The sequence below is a fragment of the Ascaphus truei genome, unplaced genomic scaffold (assembly GCF_040206685.1).
Source record: "Ascaphus truei isolate aAscTru1 unplaced genomic scaffold, aAscTru1.hap1 HAP1_SCAFFOLD_446, whole genome shotgun sequence".
NCBI classification, from domain to species: Eukaryota; Metazoa; Chordata; class Amphibia; order Anura; family Ascaphidae; genus Ascaphus; species Ascaphus truei.
In genome coordinates, this window is record NW_027456777.1 from 121,085 (window position 1) to 143,803 (window position 22,719).

At 48.6% G+C, this 22,719-nt stretch overlaps 1 protein-coding gene across 1 annotated transcript in view; it reads right to left on the reverse strand.

Moving 5' to 3' along the window:
* LOC142484861 (uncharacterized) overlaps window positions 1-11,152 on the reverse strand; it is a 61,031-nt gene extending 49,879 nt beyond the window's left edge. The window contains exon 1 of the mRNA XM_075584092.1: window positions 10,838-11,152. The gene's annotated coding sequence lies outside the window, so the exon portion shown is untranslated. The remainder of the gene's footprint in view (window positions 1-10,837) is intronic.
* Between the last annotated feature and the right edge of the window lie 11,567 nt (window positions 11,153-22,719).

Here is a 22,719-nt window from a genome sequence, read left to right on the forward strand (position 1 = left end):
TGTTAGATTTACCCCCTACGGGAAGATTGCAACCGAAGTTGTTAAGAACAAATATGCAAATGTGTAAGGGGAAACTGAAAGATGAAGGCCTGTGGGAAAATGCAGAGAAATTTCTGAGTGTTGCTATAGATCTTCAGAAAGAAGGTTATGAAGAAGTAGAGTGTGGAGAGAGAAATAAGAAATGTTATTGTTATGTGAAACCAGAAAATGTGACCCCTGGTTCGGTAGTGGCAGAAAAAGACCAAATGTTACAGGGAGATCCACCCCCATACCCGCAGACGACCGGTAGACCCTCTCCCTCAGCCCCTGTACCGGTCCCATATTGGGTATGTTCTGTTTGCCAGTGTCAAAATCCCAAAACACGGGAAAATTGTTATTATTGTGGGGCCGCCCGACCGTCCATGTCCCCCGATATTAAAACTGGTGAGGCTCTTGTGTGCCCCTTAGTCACGCCCACTGGCCAGTATTTTAATCCCAAAGCCAAACCAGCCGACCCTGTTAAAATGTATCCCAGTATACCGCAAGATTGTCTGGTTCAGATGGATAATGGGGCCCCTGCTGAGGAAGATGCAACCTCCGCCGGGACCCCAGCTTATCAGGCACTACCATATTCTGACTCTTTTGTTACCTATGATGAACCCGAATCACTGTTTGAACGTATATTTAGCGGCCCAACCCGTCAAATTATTGTAAAAGTGATGCAGGCAGACATTACTAGCTTGTCGGTTGGCGCGATAGTTAATCCAGCAAATGGGAGGCTCCAACATAATGGGGGCCTTGCTAAATTAATTTGTGAGAAAGGGGGTGAGGCCATACAGCGTGACTCTAATATTTATATTCAGAAACATGGAGAGGTATCAGTCGGGGGTATAGCTGCCACCGGGCCCGGAGATTTACCCTGTAATTTAATCATCCATGCAGCAGGGCCAGTGTATAGGGACTATGCTCCAGAAAGAGCCAAACAACTTCTCCAAGCCGTTGTCCATACATCCCTAATCTATGCTTCCAGCCTCAATAGTGCGGCCATGCCCAGACGCACTATAGCGTTCCCTCCCATTTCTGGTGGTCTTTTCGGGTATCCCATAAAAGAATGTATCCAACATATAGTCCAAGCAGTACTCAGAACGATCAGAGAATCACCCCTCAATCTTGAAAGTATTCTGCTTGTTGCCAATGACTCTGTCAGGCCACTGCTTTTTCAAGCCGCCGGTGCTACCTCAGACACGGTCCGCTCTTTTCCTATTGTAAAAGCAGAACACGGAAATGCTCCTCCCGTCTCCCAACCGTGGAGTGAAGACGTTCCGGAAGGAGCAGTTAGGTACATCAAATTCACGCCCCAACAAAGCTCCACCCTCTTACAGCAACTCCCCGATCCGGAAGACAAGCCCATGCCCTTTTATAGAATGTTACGTCAGATTCAGCAGAACTACTCCGCAACATGGGCTGATTTAAAATCTCACCATGTTAAAAGCGGGAGACTCATTTTGGCCCCTTGTTGAGAAATCCCTCAATGATGCTAGGATAGTTGACACCACAGACTATAAATCTGGAGAAGACTTCCTAGAACAAATACAACTATGGGCCCAGGATAGACTCACAGAGCAGACTGAATCACTAAAGGATGTCACCCAAGAAGCTACTGAATCAGTCGAGAAATATCATACTAGACTACTCCAAATGTTTAGAGATATGGGGTTCTCCACCAGCAATAAATTACAAGCCAATCTGCTAGCAGCAGCATTTATGGATGGACTTACTCCCAAGCTACGGGCTGCGGTCCAAGAAGGGTGTCCCTGGATGACCTCATTAGGGTACACAGAAGCCCTCACAATAGCCAAAGCTTTCCAGAAGAAACAATCTTCCGTGAAGAAGACGATGGTAGCTACCCCAGAAGAAAAGGAGGATGATCGAATTGGTGTTTTGTATAGCGCCTCACCTCAAGTACCAATGCAGCCACCGCGCCAATTGTACCCACCAGCCCCTCAGTACCAGGAGTACCAGGATAATTGTACAACAACACCTCAGTACCAGGGAAACCAGGGATATCAGGATGGTCGTGCAGCAAATCAACAAAGGCCTAGAGGACCATGCTACCACTGTGGCCATATCGGACATATCAAGAGGGACTGTAGAGATCGTGTGAGAGGAATCCCACCCGTACAACCATTACAGGCCCAGCAGCCACCTTCTTGGCGTAGTCAGCCACCTTCCAACTGGCCACAGTCCCAACAGCCGTTACAGCCCCAGCAAGCACAGATCCAACAAAGACTGCCGTCTCCAAGACCATATCCTCATGATACTTACCCTCCTCTGCAAGATCCACCCCCGCAATGAAGCCAGGCCCAACCCGTCTCCACCATGGCTGCCATATCCAAACACACCTACCCTAATGGTTCAGCTGTCACTCTACAAGTTGCTGGTGAACCAGTCTCCTTTATGGTGGACACGGGAGCGGCCAGATCCGTCATATCAGCCAAAGATCTACCCAGAGGAATAGACCTCTCCCCTGACTTTACGACTTGTATTGGAATCACAGGACAATCAGTCGAAACTCCTCTCACTGTACCAGTCCATGTAGGACCTTTCCCAGAAGTTATGTCCCGATTTTTAGTCTCTGGATCCTGTCCTGTTAATTTATTGGGAGCAGATTTACTATCCCATATGAGAGCCACCCTGCAATATGACGACTCAGGATTACGGGTACAATTGCATGATCCCAACTGCCCAGAAGAACAAGAAGCATCATGTTGTCTCCACGCTCTCCCAATACTTCTCCAGCAGATATTAACCATGAACCCTCCATCTCCTGTCCCACAGTGGGTGAAAGACAAGGTATCTACCAGTGTGTGGTCCCAAGGCCCGGATGATATTGGTCGTCTGCCAGTCCCTCCTGTAAGGGTGGAACTTAAGCCTAACGTCATACCTCCAAGAGTACCACAATACCCACTGAAGTCTATAACAGAACAGAGTCTTCAACAGCAAATTGCGATGCTTGAAGAAAAAGGAGCCCTGATAAAATGTTCTTCACCTTGTAACACGCCTCTGTTTCCAGTCCAAAAGAAAACAGCAAAAGGAGAACCAGCGAAGTTCAGACTGGTTCAAGATCTCAGGGCAATCAATGCCGCCACCATTCTGGAAACTCCAGTTGTGCCTAACCCACATACTCTTCTTAGCCAAATCCCGCCTAACTGTGAGGCCTATACGGTCCTGGATTTGGCAAATGCCTTTTTCTCCGTGCCTCTTCACCCAGACTCTCAGTATCTTTTCGCCTTCACCTTCAGAGGAACTCAGCGTACCTGGACTGTCATGCCACAAGGTGCCCAGAATAGCCCTAACCAGTTCACACAGGCCATGAAGTTCTGCCTTGAACCCTGGAAACAAGCCCATCCGGAAATCACGTTACTTCAATATGTGGATGATCTTCTTATATGTGCCCCTTCTGTTCCAGTGTGTGAACAGGCCTCAGTGTCCCTACTGGTCCATCTCGCATCCATCAACTCAAAGGTCTCGGAAGCCAAAGTACAGTGGTGTAGCCCGAAAGTTGTTTTTCTTGGTCACTGTGTATCTAAAGGCGAAAAACATCTCACTCCCGACCGTATCGAGACAGTCGCTGGATTAAAGATGCCCACAACTGTGCGCGGTCTACAACAGGTCTTGGGACTCATCACCTTTTGCCGCCAATGGATTCCTAATGCATCACAATATATGCAACCTCTGTATGAAGCTGTGAAAAATACAGAGCTACTCCATGACGCAGCCCACAGAACAGAATTACAAGAGTCCTTTCAAACGCTAAAAGATCTAGTTTCGCGCGCCCCTGCATTGGGCATCCCAGACTATGACCAGTTTTTCACTCTTTTCGTGGATGAATATGATGGGTTCGCCGCCGGTGTCCTCGCACAACCACACGGTAACCGAATGAGACCTCTGGCTTACTACTCTGCTAAATTGGACTCAGTATCACAAGGGCACCCATCCTGCTTCAGAGCAGTACAAGCAACATTCGAAATTTTCAACAAGGCAGCGGACATTGTTCTGGGTCACCCTCTTGTTATCCAAGCACCGCATGACATCCATGCTATCCTGAACCTGTCTAGGCCGAAATACCTAACCATGCAACGTTTACTGAGGCTACAGTCTGCACTGCTAATACCGGACAATGTCACTCTGAAGAAATGTACAGTACTCAACCCTGCAACTTTGATTCCGGTGGAAGGGGGTATCCATGAGTCTGAAGACCATGACTGTATAATAGAACTACAGCGGCAAGGTACCCCATCCCGGGCTCAACAGACGCCTTTCGAAAACCCTGATCTATCCTTCTTTACTGATGGTTCCAGATTTGCTAATGAACATGGACGTTTCCATACCGGATACGCCGTCACCACAGTCGACCAAGTGATCCAAGCAGAAGCTCTCCCCAGCCATATATCGGCACAAGAAGCGGAGATAATTGCTGTCGAAAGAGCCTGTAACCTCGCAGAAGGTCAAAAGGTCAACATTTACACAGACAGTGCCTATGCTTTTGGAGTCACTCATGATTTTGAAACCATTTGGGCTAATCGTGGATTCATCACAGCAAATGGAACGCCGGTCAAGCACGCAGATGCCATAAGAAGACTATTGGACTCTCTACAGCTACCCAAGGAAGTAGCAGTAGTAAAAATCAAAGCACATGGAAAGGTGAATACACCTGAGAAACAGGGAAATTTCCTTGCGGACCAAGCAGCCAAGCAAGCTGCCCTTCAAGAAGATAAGACTCGAAACAATCCACCGTCATCAGCGTTGCAGGAAGCCACAGTTGTTGCACCAGTAATTACAAGAAGTGCCAAGAAAAATCCTCCCATGGATGATATAGATCCTTACCAAGAACAGATGAAGAAGGAACAAGGAACAGTACCCAAAGAAGAAAAAGAGAGCTGGGAAAAGACAGGGGCAGCACAAGAAAAACAAACTGGACTATGGAAAATTAAAGACCAGATTTGTGTGCCCCGACACATGTACCATGCAATCGCCACCTGGGCACATGGACCTACTCACAGAGGACATAACCAAGCATTAGCAGTAATAAACAAGTTGTACTTTGCACCTGGTATAAGAAGGATTTTGGTGGAACTGAATAAAGCTTGTGTCATCTGTCAAACCTGCAATCCAGGAAAAACTGAACCTACACCTCCAAAACATCTTGTGAAACCAGACTTTCCCTTTCAGAGAATACAAATTGATCATATCCAGATGCCGAAGTCAGGACGATATGAGTATGCACTTGTGGTAGTGGATATGTTCTCAGGATGGCCCGAAGTCTACCCAGTACCCAATATGACAGCGAAAATCACTGCTAAGAAGCTAATCACTGAACTTTGTTGCAGATTTGGATTCCCTGAAGTAATAGAGAGCGACCAAGGACCAGCCTTCACCGCCAATATCTCCAAGGAAATATTGGAGGCCCTGGGCATGAAACAAGCCCTCCATACCCCATATCACCCCCAAAGTAGCGGGAAGGTTGAACGGATGAATCAGACCCTTAAAACAGCTCTACTAAAAATGACCCAAGAGAGTCAACTCCCCTGGCCCGACCTTCTACCTATAGTTTTGTTCCATGTTAGGACCACCCCACAGGTTAGATCTGGGTTGTCTCCCTTCGAAGTATTATTTGGAAGTGCAGTCAGAATTAGGGATAATAAAGGGAATATAAATCTCACTGAAATGCATGATAGGCAAGTATATTATGTTATCAAATTAAGTGAAGAGTTATCTAACCTCCATTCTGCAGTGTCACTTTCTCTTCCAGATTCCAGCACGGATGACACAACCCATGAAATAAAGCCAGGTGATTGGGTGTATGTAAAGAAGCACGTGAGAAAACACGCACTGGATCCCAGATACACAGGCCCTCATCTGGTAACTCTAGTCACACCCACCTCAGTCAAGATTCAAGGAAAAACTACCTGGATCCACGCATCTCATTGCAAGAGAACAGCGACACCTCTTTCGGAGAAAAAATGATTCTGTATATCCTTTGTTTGTTAGGTTTGGGAGAGGCACAAGAGATTGCTATCACCCAACATGAAGGGGCAGTCACGTTTTGGTATAATTCATCCAATACTCATGTAGCTACCTTCTCCTTCGATTACTGTAATATTGTCAGCTGTCCCTCAACCGATTGGCAGTGTAATATGTACCGAGACACTTCGAACTCTAGAGCCATATATATATGTGTTACAGACAGTTATTGGGGATAGGAATGTGATTACTGGGGAGCAGTAGGATGGAACACGGGAACAGATTGGGGATACCAACCACAGAATGGCCTAGCACGAAAAGACAGAAATGGCAAGTCTCTAATCAGTCGAATGATCTTGCGAAAAACTGGTACATGTCTAGTCAGTGGTAAGACGGGTAAAATAATGAAACTCATATTAACTATAGAAAACCCGAGCCCCGGGGACGCTGGTGTATGTGTTCTAGGAAATTGGATGAAAGGGGGTACAAGGGGAGCCTACGGGAAGTTCAGAATTCAGGATATGTATAACTCTAAAGATTGGCAGATGTCCCAAAAAAACCCCAAGATAGAGAAAAATCCCGTGGCCCCCCGGATTCAGACATTTCAAGGTATGGTAGCCACAGCAGATCCCTCTTTCCAAGACACACTGGCCATAGAAACAGGTTTTCCAGACACCAACCTTTGGTTGGAATGGATAAGATACACCACTCAAAAAAATAACAAAAGTAACTGCTATGTTTGTGCTGCAGCTAGGCCCCATCTCGGCACAGTGCCTTTAAACATACCCATCAATGCAGAAGAATGTTTCATTAGTCTATATACCAATACAAGTACCAATCACTCCCAGTGTGAAGATTGGAAACAAAAATATCCACTCACAACAAAAACCCCAAAACCAGGGGAAGGGATCACTGTATACAAGGGGAACTATACCTGCTATGAGTCTCTACAGGGCAACAGGTTTTTAGGTAATTTCTCCCAAGGATATTGTGACACTTTCTCTAATATTTCCAGTATTAAGTTACAAAGTCAGGTCCAATCGTTAGGAGATATATACTGGATATGTGGGGATCTAAAATTAAGAACCAGACTTGAAGGTAACTGGACAGGTCAGTGTGCACTGACCAAAATTCTAATGCCAATGCATATAATCCCTGTTGGTACAGAAAAATCTAAGGTATTATCATCACCAATTAAAGTCAGTAAGCGAGAAGCCCCTGCAGGAAGTTTAGACCCACATGTATATATAGATGCCATCGGGGTACCGAGAGGAGTTCCTGATGAGTTTAAGGCCAGAGATCAGGTAAAAGCTGGGTTTGAGTCATTCTTTATGCCCCTAGTCACGGTTAATAAAAATGTAGATTGGATTAACAATATCTATTATAATCAACAAAGGTTTGTGAATTACACCTGTGATGCGCTACAAGGCCTGGCTGACCAACTTGGACCCACTTCCACTATGACGTTCCAAAATAGAATGGCTTTAGATATGATATTAGCAGAAAAAGGGGGAGTTTGCCATATGATTGGAGATGCGTGCTGTACATATATTCCCGGGAACACAGGCCCGGACGGTAAGGTTACCACAGCTATTAATAAACTGAAAGATTTGTCTAATGAACTTAAAAGAAATTCTGGTATAACAGACCCATGGGACAAGTATTTCTCGTGGCTGTCTGGCTGGCGACAATGGTTGACACAACTGGCAATATTTCTCCTGATTATACTTTTGGTTCTGGCAGTAGTGGTCCTCTGTGTTATCCCGTGCTGTAAGGGTCTCTGTAAGAAGGCTGGGTCTGAGGTTATACCCACAATGGTAATGTACAACAAAGACAATATTGATCTGGAAGATATACCACTGCAGAAATCACCCAAGATGTTCAATTACAGTACAACCAAACTCGAATAAGGGGTGACCACTCTAGAATCCCAGACCCTAGTGTGTTTGTTTGAGGTCAGGGAACCCTTTTGTGTATACTGTAGGTCTTCGAGTTTAGCGAGCCAGAAGTTGTCGGGGATGGGACAAGCCCATGAACAGCCGACCAACACCCTCAGGTAGGGACTCTAGCACAAGAAACAGAAATTAGGGACAGACCCCTTCCTACAAAATGTCCTTTTAGTGTCTAGGGGGGAATGTGAAGGTAATAAAGTATTATAAGAAACTATTCGTCCATTTTGTATGCATTCCGCCATATTGAATCTGCTTTAACTGCAAGGCTTGGAAATAACGCAGTATGTTTTTATATAAGCTAATAAGTCTCTCTCTCTCTCTGAGGTGAATCGAAACTCAACCAGGAGCCTTTTTTGCTAACTCTCGGTTTCCTGTGAATTCAGCTGGTCTACAGAGAATCGAAACTGAAACTTATGGTTTACAGAGAATCGAAACTGAAACTTATGGTTTACAGAGAATCGAAACTGAAACTTATTGTCTGCTATATATATTCTGTAATACATATACTCGGCACGTCAGTCTGAGCTACGGAGCCTGAGGGAACTGATACATGACTCTGTGTCATTTATTGGGATCCGGGGTGCACCCAGGCTTGTGTTATACTAATTTGGCAATCCACATCTGAGCAGAGACCCTGACATGAGAAGGGAACCTCAACACTATTATGACGGGATCACTGCTTCCCGACCCAGATAATTTCCAGCGGAATAGTTATATTCTGATACTGAATCAAAAGCACTATTCTCTGTGTTATATCTGTGGAACGTATCCACACGTATAATACAAGTATTGTAAACACAATAAGACAGTCTGTCTGTGAGTGGGTTTATTGGCTTTGCATCTCATCCCAGGCTATGTTTAAAGCAGCAAGCATTGGCTTAAGGGGTTTCAATGTAATAATGGACTTGACAAAAGTACATACACACACATACGTACATACATACATACATACATACATACATACATATCCCGGTCCCCTTGGGCTTTCCAGTACCCCCCCTCACCTTGGCGGCAGTCGCGGGGGTCTGCCGAACACAACGACTGACCCGTCAGCTGGCCGCAAGAGTGGGTGCGGGCGGTTGCTGGGTGCTGGTGCGGCGGCGATCACGTAGCCAGGTACTCCCGGCGGCTCCCATTGCAGGACGCCGCCATCTTCTTTTGCTTGGCGCATGCGCAGTGAGGGCAGTAGTTGCGGAGGCCTTCGGCTAGCTCGCGCATACGCAGTTATAGCGCGTGAACCCCCACCAATCAGGAGAGACTATGGGCAGGGACTACATGTCACATGAGCCTCAGGAGCGCCCCACATGACGCCAGGGAGCCAATAGGGCTGCAGTATCTCCCTGCTCTCAGGGATTGATACAATTCGCGCGCTGGGAAACACGTCAGTCGGCGCCAGGAGAGTCTAGGGGAAGGAGGTGAGGGTGCAGGGGTCAGTGACCCACTGCACTAGGCCAGCAGCCCCCTAGGCCCCAGTTAGCACCTGAGACACTCAGTAGATTGTGTTACTGCAGGGACAGGCCCGTGGTTAGGGAACCTGCCCCTTTAGCATATACAGAGCCAGTCAGGGACACAGCGGACGCTGCGCTTCCTACCCAGAGGCCTGGGATCAGGCCTACTCCGCAAAGCGAGCGGAACTGTACCCAGGGTGGACGACCTTGACCGATCATCCCGATGGTGAAACCAGGAGGTCGTCGGACCCTTTTTGAAGATCTTTTGAACGCCCGGGTGCCGTCGCACTGGGCAGGTATTGTTACTCACGAGCACCACCTACAGAGTACTCACACATAGTGGCAGCGCTGACCACGGGACAAGGGGGGTATTCTGTGGACACGGTGTGGGGGTACACGGTAGTGGGCAAGGGGTATACACTCAGAAGTGGGAGTGAATGACATTGGCACTTATAGAGTATAAGGAATATATGCATGTTCAGTAAAGGTTACTTTTGTTGATTCATACCAAGTCGGTGTCATTGGTTTGAGTCCTGTGAGGGGCCCCTCACGCCCTGTCGGGATCCCTCCCAGGTGGAGGCGTTGCACCACGAGAGAGATAAATATGTACCCCAGGCTCCCCGAGCGGAGGCTTGGGCTCCTAAGGGCCACACAGGTAATATACAGCATCAGAGCGTCTGTGTTCACAGGGAACACCCATTACACACACATATACATATATATATATATATATATATATATATTCTAAGCAGAGTTATGTGAAATAATTATATAAACATGCTTAAGATGGCATTCAAAATGAGTTAGTATGTACATACCAACAGCAATTGTATGTATTTATCTATATAGCACCATTAGTGTACATAGCGCTTCACAGTAGTAATAAACGTGACAATCATATAAATAACAAATAATACAAATAACAGATCATGGGAATAATCGCTTCAGACATAAATGTAACATTTCGGAAGAGGGGTCCCTGCTCCGGGGAGCTTACAATGTAATTGGTGGGGAGAACGTACAGAGACAGTAGGAGGGCGTTCAGGTAAGTGCGTCTGCAGGGGGCCAAGCTTTATGTATCGTGTATAGAGAAGCTATAGCACATAACACACACAGGATGCTGCCCCTGTGGTAATGAAGGAGTTAAACTCCAACCAATACTCCCTCAATCTAATTACTTTCTAACTCTATTTAATAACTTTCCCAATCTTATCCTCACTGATTCCTAATGTTAATTCCCAATGTAAAATAACCCCCATTATCTCCCAGTCCCTGTGATACAGGAGGAGTAACCCCCCCAGTGCCAGAGGCTCCCCCTCACTATCAGAGGCTCAGCCTCTCAGGCTCCTGTGTGTAAGGAAGCTCAGAGCAGCACTGGGATAATGTGCACAGGTCACACAAGGGAGGGGAAGGGAGGAGGAGGAAAGCACTTACCCAATAACACAGGCTGAAGGTCTCTGTGCAGCAGGGGGTGGGCAATGTGAGGGGGACACAGGAAAAGGGACTTAGAGGCTGCAGAGCCTATTCCTCAGGGTGTCCCCCCCTCAGTGCCTGAGATGTGCACTTTATCCCCTCCTCACTGTGTGTGTACTTCCTATGGAGGGTGGGGGGAGCCCCTGTGATCTCTCAGTCCTTCCCTGTGGGAGTGACCTGGATTCCCCCCTCAGGATGTGGGACAGTCTGTGCTCAGGGTCAGTGTTTCCTGCCGGAATCAAACCTCACACACCAGGACATCCGGCTGCAGCAGCGGGACCATAGAGAGGGAAGAGGAGGGGCCAGAGCGCCTCTAACCAGCTCCTCCTGAGCTCATATGGAACAGTGACCCCTGGTGGGCTCCCAAGCAATGTGCGGTGAGCGCCCCCTGGTGAGAGCTGCACATGGTGCTGGCTGTGGGCTGGTGAGAAACATAGTGACAATCTCACCCCCATCTCCCACCGTATATAGTGCTGTCTGGTGATATACTCTGTGCCCGTGTGTGTAGTGACATCTGGTGATATACTCTGTGCTGTGTGTGTGTAGTGCCGTCTGGTGATATACTCTGTGCTGTATGTATAGTGACACCTGGTGATATACTCTGTGCCGTGTGTGTAGTGCCGTCTGGTGATATACTCTGTGCTGTATGTATAGTGCCGTCTGGTGATATACTCTGTGCCCGTGTGTGTAGTGCCGTCTGGTGATATACTCTGTGCCGTGTGTGTAGTGACGTCTGGTGATATTCTCTGTGTCCCTGTGTCTGGTGATATACTCTGTGCAGTGTGTCTGATGATATACTCTGTGCCCGTGTGTGTAGTGAGGTCTGGTGATATACTCTGTGCCCGTGTGTGTAGTGCCGTCTGGTGATATACTCTGTGCCCGTGTGTGTAGTGAGGTCTGGTGATATACTCTGTGCCCGTGTGTGTAGTGACGTCTGGTGATATACTCTGTGCCGTGTGTGTAGTGAGGTCTGGTGATATACTCTGTGCCGTGTGTGTAGTGAGGTCTGGTGATATACTCTGTGCCCGTGTGTGTAGTGAGGTCTGGAGATATACTCTGTGCCGTGTGTGTAGTGAGGTCTGGTGATATACTCTGTGCCTGTGTGTGTAGTGACGTCTGGTGATATACTCTGTGTCCGTATGTGTAGTGACGTCTGGTGATATACTCTGTGCCGTGTGTGTAGTGAGGTCTGGTGATATACTCTGTGCCTGTGTGTGTAGTGACGTCTGGTGATATAGTCGGTGCCCGTGTATGTAGTGAAGTCTGGTGATATACTCTGTGCCCGTGTGTGTAGTGAGGCTGGTGATATACATTGTGCCGTGTGTGTAGTGAGGTCTGGTGATATACTCTGTGCCGTGTGTGTAGTGACGTCTGGTGATATACTCTGTGCCCGTGTGTGTAGTGACGTCTGGTGATATACTCTGTGCTGTGTGTGTAGTGAGGTCTGGTGATATACTCTGTGCCCGTGTGTGTAGTGACGTCTGGTGATATACTCTGTGCTGTGTGTGTAGAGAGGTCTGGTGATATACTCTGTGCCGTGTGTGTAGTGACGTCTGGTGATATATTCTGTGCTGTGTGTGTAGTGAGGTCTGGTGATATACTCTGTGCCGTGTGTGTAGTGACGTCTGGTGATATACTCTGTGCTGTGTGTGTTGTGAGGTCTGGTGATATACTCTGTGCCGTGTGTGTAGTGAGGTCTGGTGATATACTCTGTGCCGTGTGTGTAGTGACGTCTGGTGATATACTCTGTGCTGGGTGTGTAGTGACGTCTGGTGATATACTCTGTGCTGTGTGTGTAGTGACGTCTGGTGATATACTCTGTGCCCGTGTGTGTAGTGACGTCTGGTGATATACTCTGTGCCCGTGTGTGTAGTGATGTCTGGTGATATACTCTGTGCCCGTGTGTGTAGCGACGGCTGGTGATATACTCTGTGCTGTGTGTGTAGTGAGGTCTGGTGTTATACTCTGTGCCGTGTGTGTAGTGAGGTCTGGTGTTATACTCTGTGCCGTGTGTGTAGTGAGGTCTGGTGATATACTCTGTGCCCGTGTGTGTAGTGAGGTCTGGTGATATACTCTGTGCCGTGTGTGTAGTGCGGTCTGGTGATATACTCTGTGCCCGTGTGTGTAGTGACGTCTGGTGATATACTCTGTGCCCGTGTGTGTAGTGACGTCTGGTGATATACTTTGTGCCCGTGTGTGTAGTGACGTCTGGTGATATACTCTGTGCCCGTGTGTGTAGTGACGTCTGGTGATATACTCTGTGCCGTGTGTGTAGCGACGTCTGGTGATATACTCTGTGCCCGTGTGTGTAGCGACGCCTGGTGATATACTCTGTCCCCGTGTGTGTAGTGACGTCTGGTGATATACTCTGTGCCCGTGTGTGTAGTGACGTCTGGTGATATACTCTGTGCCCGTGTGTGTAGTGAGGTCTGGTGATATACTCTGTGCCGTGTGTGTAGTGACGTCTGGTGATATGCTCTGTGCCGTGTGTGTAGTGAGGTCTGGTGATATACTCTGTGCCCGTGTGTGTAGTGAGGTCTGGTGATATACTCTGTGCCGTGTGTGTAGTGAGGTCTGGTGATATACTCTGTGCTGTGTGTGTAGTGACTTCTGGTGATATACTCTGTGCCCGTGTGTGTAGTGACGTCTGGTGATATACTCTGTGCTGTGTGTGTAGTGACTTCTGGTGATATACTCTGTGTCCGTGTGTGTAGTGAGGTCTGGTGATATACTCTGTGCCCTGTGTGTGTAGTGACGTCTGGTGATATACTCTGTGCCTGTGTGTGTAGTGACGCCTGGTGATATACTCTGTGCCATGTGTGTAGTGATGTCTGGTGATATACTCTGTGCCCTGTGTGTAGTGAGGTCTGGTGATATACTCTGTGCTGTGTGTCTGGTGATATACTCTGTGCCTGTGTGTGTAGTGACGTCTGGTGATATACTCAGTGCCCCTGCTAGCTGTGATCTTCTTTCTGTGCTCACGCCTCCCCCTGCCACTAATTTCCCCTTTCTGCTTCAGCTCGGAAGGTACTTCCTCTTTTACATGTTGGCCTCACACAGAGAAGCTATAGCCCAGGCCTGCACAACATACGGCCCCGATGGCCCCCTCAACCCCCTCTTCCCTTCCTTGGTAGGGAAAGAGTGCGCTCCACCGGTGTGACGCGCTGCGCGGGGGTGTGGGGAGAGCCCAGGACAGAGACAGGAGGGTGGGACAGGTTACCTTGTTCTCCTCAGGTGGTGCAGCGCCTCCAGCCAGTAGGGATCCCCTGGGGTCTCCAGAGGAGAGACCCCCACTGACACACTCTCCTTCTCATGACAGGAACAGTGACAGTGATACACACACAGCAGCTTCTTTGGTGGTTCTTTAATAGCAGAGCAGATCAGCATGCACAGCACAGCATCACATCAGCACAGCATCATAGGCGTCTCTCTCTTTACTCTGCCCTCTGCATTAGGGCAGGACGATTCCCCTCCCTCCCCACCCAGGTGGGGTAGGAGGGAGAGAACTATTCTCTGTGCTGCTCTCTCTCTGAAGACTCTCAACTGGCTAACTAACTGAATTTGGGAACATGTCTCAATTTTAATATCCTCAGGGAGTATCTCTAGCTTTGAATCATTACAACTCAAAGCTGGATACCGATTGGCTCACACACACACATCAGGGGGTGTTGCAATCCATATCCACCCTTTGGATTAACATGCTCATAGGTTGCTTAGGCCTGCCCCTGAATATTGCTACATACTCAGAGCTGAAATGCACAAACAGGCTGTAACGGATCCGCACCTTACTTTGCTGTTTGCCTTGCCTTACAGACCTGTGCAGCCCTGGAACACTGCTCCTGATGTTTGCTGAAGCTCCACCCTGTGTTCACTCATTGAGGCAATGCTGTCACACGCCCCTTCTGCTATTGGTTCACTGACCTTTAAAGACACCTTTCCCCACAATGCTTCCCTGCCGAGCATAACCCTTCCTGGTTGTCACAAGTGTTCTGCCACAAGCCCTAAGGCTTAGCTCTGTTGTGTACTAATCTCTCTAAGTTCTATTCCCTAGTTCACGCAGAGGTCTGTTCCTGTCTCCTGTGCTGAAGCGGAGGTCTTTCCAGTGTTGACTTCAGCTCCCTGTTTCCTGAGGCCTGCTATCCTTCCACAGCAAGAGCCTATCTACCGGTACGTGGGGCTTGCTGCTCATTCTCCATAGCAGAGGCCGTGTCCTGGTTCCTGTGCTAAAGCGGAGCACCTCCCGTGTATTCTTCAGCTTCCTGTTTCCTGTGGTCTGCTGCCCTACCCTTAGCAGAGGCCAGGCTACGAGTCCTGAGGTCTGTAGCTCTCTCTCTCTCCTTGCACAGGCCGCTCGGGACTCTTGTGCTGAAGCACTGGTTTACCAGTGCTGCCTGGCGGTGTTAGTTCTTCTAAGGTGAAACTTGAACCTAATAGTTCCCTCTCCAAACCATTCAGTCTTGGTAGGCCCGAGCTCTTTAGGAAATCCCTCAGAACTCTTGTTGTCTTACCATTCTGTGCCACTTTTTCCCAATTATAGAGTTCCTCATAAAAGCTCTTGAATTCCTCCACTATTGATTTTTGGGTTGGCTGTAGTGACTCCTGTTTTTATTCTTAACTCATGGATATTGTAATTTGGTCTGTTATTCCTTAATTTGTTCGCTAGCAATGATCTGGTTTGTTTGCTTTTTTATAAAACCACCTCTTTGACCAGCTCATTGTGTTGTCTTGTCTTCCAGGTAGGGGGAGCGCTCAGATTCTCAAGATGATATACAGGGAAAGAAAAAAGTGGAAAAAATAATAGTGCAGATCGTATAAAATATACGTGCAAACAATAGTCTCTAATAGGTCTCACTCACAATAAGTAAAATTGTAACAGACGTGTTAGAGATCCATCTCTCTCTGACAGGAGCCCTTTTATAATTGAAGCCCTCTGATATTAGAGCTGTACATCTGGTGGGCTAGATCTGTCCATAAATGCTGGGTGTACCTCCCGAGGATGTTGGAAAAGAAAGAGAGCACACAATAGTGTAGTACATAGGGGTATAATGTGGCACAAAAAACACACATAGGTAATGCACTCACATTTGTACAGAGATTTAGGTACGTTGGAGAGGACCGTTGGTGGGGACTCGTGGGGAGACGCCGGTGATTCAGTCACTGAGAGATCCTTCCGCGTGCATCACTTCCTGTGATGACTGCAGTCAGGGCGGAAGACGCTGTCTGCCACTACGATCTCTACAGCTTGCTTGCTTGCCAGCACCTCCTCACACCAATTCTCCACGGGCAATGTCCTCCAGCAGCTGATTTGGATTCTATGCTTTTCGTAGCTGTTGCCACTTCTGGGAGGTTAGGGCCAAATTAAGTTCAAGTCTGGTGTCCTGAATTTCTATAAGATGAGTAGGGATAGGGTTTTGTTTATGGATGGCTAGTTCATCTTTTAGTTTTGATTGTAACAAAAATATTTTCTAATTTCTTTCTCTTTTTCGTTTTGCCGCTAAACTAATTAGGGTCCCCCCTCATAGTTACTTTGTGGGCCTCCCACAGTACCAGGTGGGATTCAACACGAACGTTATTCAATTGGAAAAACTGGTCAATCTCTCCACCAATTATTTGCTCCACTTCTGGGATTTTTAGTAGAGACTCGTTACGTTTCCAATTTGCTCCAGGTCTGTCTAGGAATCCTTGATTGCACCTCAGCACTATAGGTGCGTTGTCAGACCATGAAATGTCAGGAATCCCTGCATGGGAGATCTTTGGAGCCCGTCTGCTAGATACAAAGAAGTAATCGATTCTGCTATATGTTGTGTGGGGGTGGGAAAATAAAGTATAGTCTCTCAATAGTGGGTTCAGCTCTCTCCAAATATCTGTGAGTTGGTTGTCTCTCAGTTCTCCCCTCAGTGCGTCCATCACCCCCCTATTATTTGGTTTGTAGGGACCCTACTTCTTGGGAGTAACAGCTTTCACAACGATTACAGAAATGTCTCTACAGGGTAACCTATTACCCACCCTACTAGCTGTGGCATAGTTTTGCTATCACATAGTGTTCTATATTTTAACAGCCTCATTTGGGGCCCACCCCTTTAGGATTAACTATGGGGGAACCAAGACCATTTTTTCTACTTACTAACACCATTTAAAGTGGTATACGTGTGCAAGCATTATGAATAGTTCAGTGTCTTTTGGTGGCTTCACACTAACATCAGCATCTACCACCTTACTAACATTGACCCCGGTAGATAGTAAAGACTTGACAGGGATAAACAGTCACATCTGTTTTGTGTGCACCCATTGTGGCGAAAATGGGGGGTAATCAGCGCATTAATAAAGGCAGTGGGCTCGGCTGGTTACCCCTATTTCGTATTGGGGATGAAGGGGTTAATATTATATGCTGGGGATGAAGGGGTTAATATTATATGCTGTTCCCCTTTTAAGACTGCTAATTTAGGAACGGAGTGAGCCAGCACCCTGATTTTTGGGGTGCCGCCTCAGTGTAATCCCCCAAGTACACACATATTAAAAATATAACTTTGTCATAAGGGAAACATATATTTTTGATGAAGTGCCTTTCTGGTGCAGTTAATATGTACAGGCAGGATGCTATTGTTTCTGCCTGCCTTTGTAATGCATTAAGGACCAAATGTTATGCATACATGAAAGACCCCAGAGTCATAAAGTGTCACGTAATCAGGATGTTTCTGAGTAGCAGGTCCTGTTACTCATCCTGGCTATTTCACACCTTGGGACCAAACTCCAGACATTGCGTCCCCAGAAATGAATGGCCCCTTTTTACTTAGCAGTGCTACCAAGCTGCTTACTGAGCATGCTTAGAGTTACCTGAGCTGGCTGTAGGATTTGCCCATGTGACCTGGCAGGTTCTGATAGGAGGAAGATAATTCCTTGCCAATGGGATGATGCTAATGTAACACTTCACAGGCCCTTGTCCTTAAAAAGGCCTGTACCCCTCATTCCTGTGTTGTTTTTGCTGTTGCTGTTACCTGATTTCTTCAAGTGGATAAGACCTAAGTACAGCGGCTACGATTCCAGAACGAAAGGGGTTAAAAAACATCGCAACAAGGAATCTTGCCCTGCTTCAGGATTTCGTTAGCCCTGGGTATCCAGACCAATCCCAGAGAACCAGAAAGGACTTTGCACATTCACAGAAGGATTGAACTGGCTATTTATTTGGCAATTTGCAAATGGACTACATTTTAAAGGACAATCTTCTGGTGCTTTGCACATTTCTGGACATTATCCTGTTTCTCTACCCGTGAGTGTAATTATTAAGTTTATTCTGCAGTTGTCGTGTGTTTGCCTATCAAGGGAATAAATCTCTGTTTATTTTGCTCAACCTGTTCTGCTCAATCAGGACCCACAAAATATAAATGTGTTATTAAGCGCGCCTCCCGTCACAGGCGTTTAAAACTGGTGGCAGCTGGTGGGATACTGATTGAGCCTATATTGCAGTGTTCTGTAATATAGTGAGGACCTTGCAGATTGCAAGCTCCTCAGACAAGTGGCAACTTACACACACTTCCAAAGAAGCACGAGATAATTCACTGGTCTCTGGACTCATACCCCAGTGGCACCATGAGTCCACGCTCAGGAAGGTTTTGTACCTGGAACCGGGCGCAGATAGTGGAGAGATGTTTGGGGTACGGGTTCACGACAGACGGTCGTTCCAAGAGTCAGCTGGAGGAGGACTTAGAAGAATATGAGGACAGGATGGCCCCGCCAGCAGACAGTACTCAGCCCGGAGTGCAGGAGATCTCTCCAGCTCCGGGGCTGCAAGGAGAGGGGAAGGATGTCAGTGACCGCCTGGAAGAGGGTGGCGTGGTGCCAGGGGGTGCAGATGGATCAGTCGCTGCGGCGACCAGACTGGCTACCTCTGGACTCATTGCACTCCTCACCGCCTGGGGAGAAGGGCTTAGCTATGAACAGCGACTCGAGCTCCTGTCGACAGCGCTTGGAAGGCCCCCTCACTCCCACTTTGTCAGCGGGGAACAGGACGTTCCCAGAGTAACTGCTATGGACGCAGCAGAGCCAGCAGATGAATATGTAACCAGCAGATGAATATGTAACCAGCAGAGCCTTGGTGAGCAACGCAGCAGTCCCCAGAGAGGCAGCCATTCCGGCTAGGGGGGACCAGTCTGCACCTCAGTGGACTCCAAAACATACAGTGGGCAGCGACACGCCCTATACTGGGGAGTTCAAGCTTGAGAGACGGTGCTATCATTGCCACAAGGTGGGCCACATCCGGCCACATTGCCCAGACCGTGAGCGGTCTGGGGGACCCCATCAGGGGCAACGTTCACAAGCGGAAGGGCCAGTAACCCAGATTGGGCTGGCCCACACAGAGGAACAGAGCACAGCCATGGAGCCACAACCAAGAGGGATGTCCCAGGCAGATGCTGCTTTTGTCACCTCGGAGCCAGCAGCAGTGAGCAGAGGATGTCCAAGTGCATCAGTCGAGATGCAGCCTGCTGATGTCCTGAGCAGGCACCCACAGAGGGTTACCTTTGGTGACCGGCAAGCAGGGAGTTTGCCAGATTTGGGTGCTGCTGTTATTCTGGTGCGGCCAGAAGATTTGCTCCCGGGCACCGGGGTGCAAAGAACCATGCCTGATGGAGGGCTGCAGTCCTTACAGGTTGCCCAGATCATTTTGGATGGGGGTGCCAATCATGGCATGAGGGAGGTGGGGGTTTTGTCCAGGGAAACTGCTGAGGTGCGCCTTAGCAATAACCTGTAGCCTGTGATCTGTGTGGTTGCTGCGGAATTGCCTGCTGTTGCTGCGATTCCTAAGAGCCTGTCATCAGGAATCACAGCAGAATCAACCTCTGTCCCCCTGCATTTGGGACCAACGGTTCCAGTGGCCTCTGCGGAGACCAGACAGGTAAGCCAGACTACTGAGTCGCGACCAGTGACTGACTTACTGTTCCCTTTACCTGTCCCTGTTACCCCTGACTTAGAGACTAAGGGTGGGTGGTTAGAATTAGGGACAGCAGATAGGGATGCGGTGAAAGCTGACCCCAGCTTAGAAGGTATGGGACTGCGGGCGTCCGAGTCCTGGGAAAGCAGGGGGTCAGACCACAGGCGGTGGCACCGCGGGCTCTGGGGTAGGGAGCCAGGTTCTACCTGGTTAGCCAGGGGCTGGACAGGTAGAAGACGGTTAGTGGGACCCAGGGAGGGTAGGCAGCAAGTGTTGCAGGTAGCCTTCCCCAGTCCACTAGTGGGGCATCAGGGGGTCACTCACATGAGAACCCAGCTGTTGCAGCCTTACTTCTGGCCGGAGGCAGCAGGGGCAGTGGCAGACTTTGGCCACCCCTGGGACGCCTGCCAGCCAGAGGGTAAAGCGGGTGATTATGTGCAGATGCTCCTGAACCTGTTACCAGGAATGGGGAACATGTTTCAGGAAGTAGCTCAGGCAGTGCCAGGCCTCTTAGGTAGGATAGGAATTCCTAGGGGGGTCCTAGTTGAGCTAGGGGCCCTGGGAGGTAGGCAGGCAGGGGCAGAAGCCGGGGCTAGGGTAGAGCAGCCTAGGGTCCTGTTCTCAGACAAGCTGGGCAGGGCACATAGTACAGATCAGCCTGTGCTCCCAGGTGATCTGCATCCTCTGCATAAGAATACCTATGGAGTATCAGCAGAGGTGGCAGACAGTGTAGAGAGGAAGGCAAAGGGGGGGTCAGACTTCAGACTTCATAATGGCCTCTGTGAGTTTGTCAGGGTGCCATTCAGGATGAGGAATGCTCTGGCTACCTCCCACCGCCTGGTCAGGAGGGCACTAGAGAGAGTGCAGAGGTATGTAGGGACATACAGGGAGACAGGGAGGAGCAAAGTCTATCACATTCATGTGCTCAAGGAGGACATAGCTCTGCCAGATCTCCTAGGGGAGGCTAGGCAGGGAGGTACCATAGAGCAGGTGGAGATAGGATCTCAGCTGAGTGTCAGGCAGAGAGCAGATGCCAGGGCTATGCTAGAGCAGTATAGGGCTCTGTTCACAGACAAGCCAGGGAGGACACACATCACTGAGCACCCAGTGCTTACAGGGGATCTGAGACCTCTGCATAAGCACGCTTATAGAGTGTCAGCAGAGGTGAAGGGCAGTATAGAGAGGGAGGTGGAGGAGATGCTGGCCCTAGGGGTAATTGTACCATCCCAAAGCCCTTGGGCTTGTCCGGTAGTCCTAGTGCCTAAGAAGGATGGGACCACCTGGTTCTATGTGGACTACCAGCAGCTCAATGCAGGGACGGTTTCAGATGCCTACCCCATGCCCCGCATGGATGAGTTGCTGGATGAACTCGCGGGGGCAAGGTATCTGACCACCAGGGATCACAGTAAAGGGTACTGGCTGATCCCTTTGACCCAGGAGGCTAGGGAGAAGTCGGCTTTCATCACCCCAAGTGGCCTCTATAAGTTCTTGGTGATGCCATTTGGGATGAAGAATGCACCGGCTACCTTCCAACGCCTGGTCAATCATTTGCTAGAGGGCATGCAAGGGTTTGCAAGGGCTTATCTGGATGATATTGCTGTGTTCAGTAACTCCTGGGAATCAGACTTAATTCATGTAGCTGCGGGGCTAGCCAGGACTAGGGAGGCAGGTCTCGCCTTAAAACCCACCAAGTGCTTAGTAGGGATGGCTGAAGTCTTATACCTAGGGCATAGGGTGTGTGGATGGCACCTCAAGCCAGAACCAGCTAAGGTAGAGGCAGTAGTGCAGTGGCCCACTCCCAAAACCAAGAAGCAGGCCATGGCGTTTCTAGGCACTGCAGGCTACTATAGGAAGTTTGTTCCCCAGTATAGTGCCATTGCCAAACCCCTGACTGACTTGACCCAGAAGCGACAGTCTGTGCTGGTAGTCTGGTCTCCAGCCTGGGAAAAAGCATTTCAGGCTTTGAAGACTGCACCCATCCTTGCCGCTCCAGATTATTCCAACAAGTTTCTGGAGCAGACTGATGCCTCAGACTTTGGCATTGGTGCTGTGCTCAGCCAGGTGGGGGAGGAGGTCAGGGAACCTCCAATGATGTTTCTGGGCCGCAAGCGGCTGCCCAGAGAAGGAGCATATGCCACTATTGAGAAGGAGTGTCTGGCCATAGTATGGGCTCTAAAGAAGCTACAGCCCTTTCTGTATGGCAGAACATTCACTGTTATCACTGACCATAACCCCCTAAGTTGGTTACAGCGGGTGTCGGGAGAGAATGCCAATCTCTTGCGCTGGAGCCTTGCCTTGCAAGAATGTGACTTCACCATTCAGTACAAGAAAGGCAGTGAGCATGGGGACGCTGATGGCCTCTCCCGGCAGGACAATCCCCAAGACCTAATGACTTAAAAAACCCTCAGGTCAGCCCAACCACCAGAGGAGGTGGCCAGGGCAAACCTTGGACTTTGAGTGGGGGAGGTGTGGCGAAAATGGGGGGGTAATCAGCGCATTAATAAAGGCAGTGGGCTCGGCTGGTTACCCCTATTTCGTATTGGAGATGAAGGGGTTAATATTATATGCTGTTCCCCTTTTAAGACTGCTAATTTAGGAACGGAGTGAGCCAGCACCCTGTTTTTTGGGGTGCCGCCTCAGTGTAATCCCCCAAGTACACACATATTAAACATATAACTTTGTCATAAGGGAAACATATTTTTGATGAAGTGCCTTTCTGGTGCAGTTAATATGTACAGGCAGGATGCTATTGTTTCTGCCTGCCTTTGTAATGCATTAAGGACCAAATGTTATGCATACATGAAAGACCCCAGAGTCATAAAGTGTCACGTAATCAGGATGTTTCTGAGTAGCAGGTCCTGTTACTCATCCTGGCTATTTCACACCATGGGACCAAACTCCAGACATTGCGTCCCCA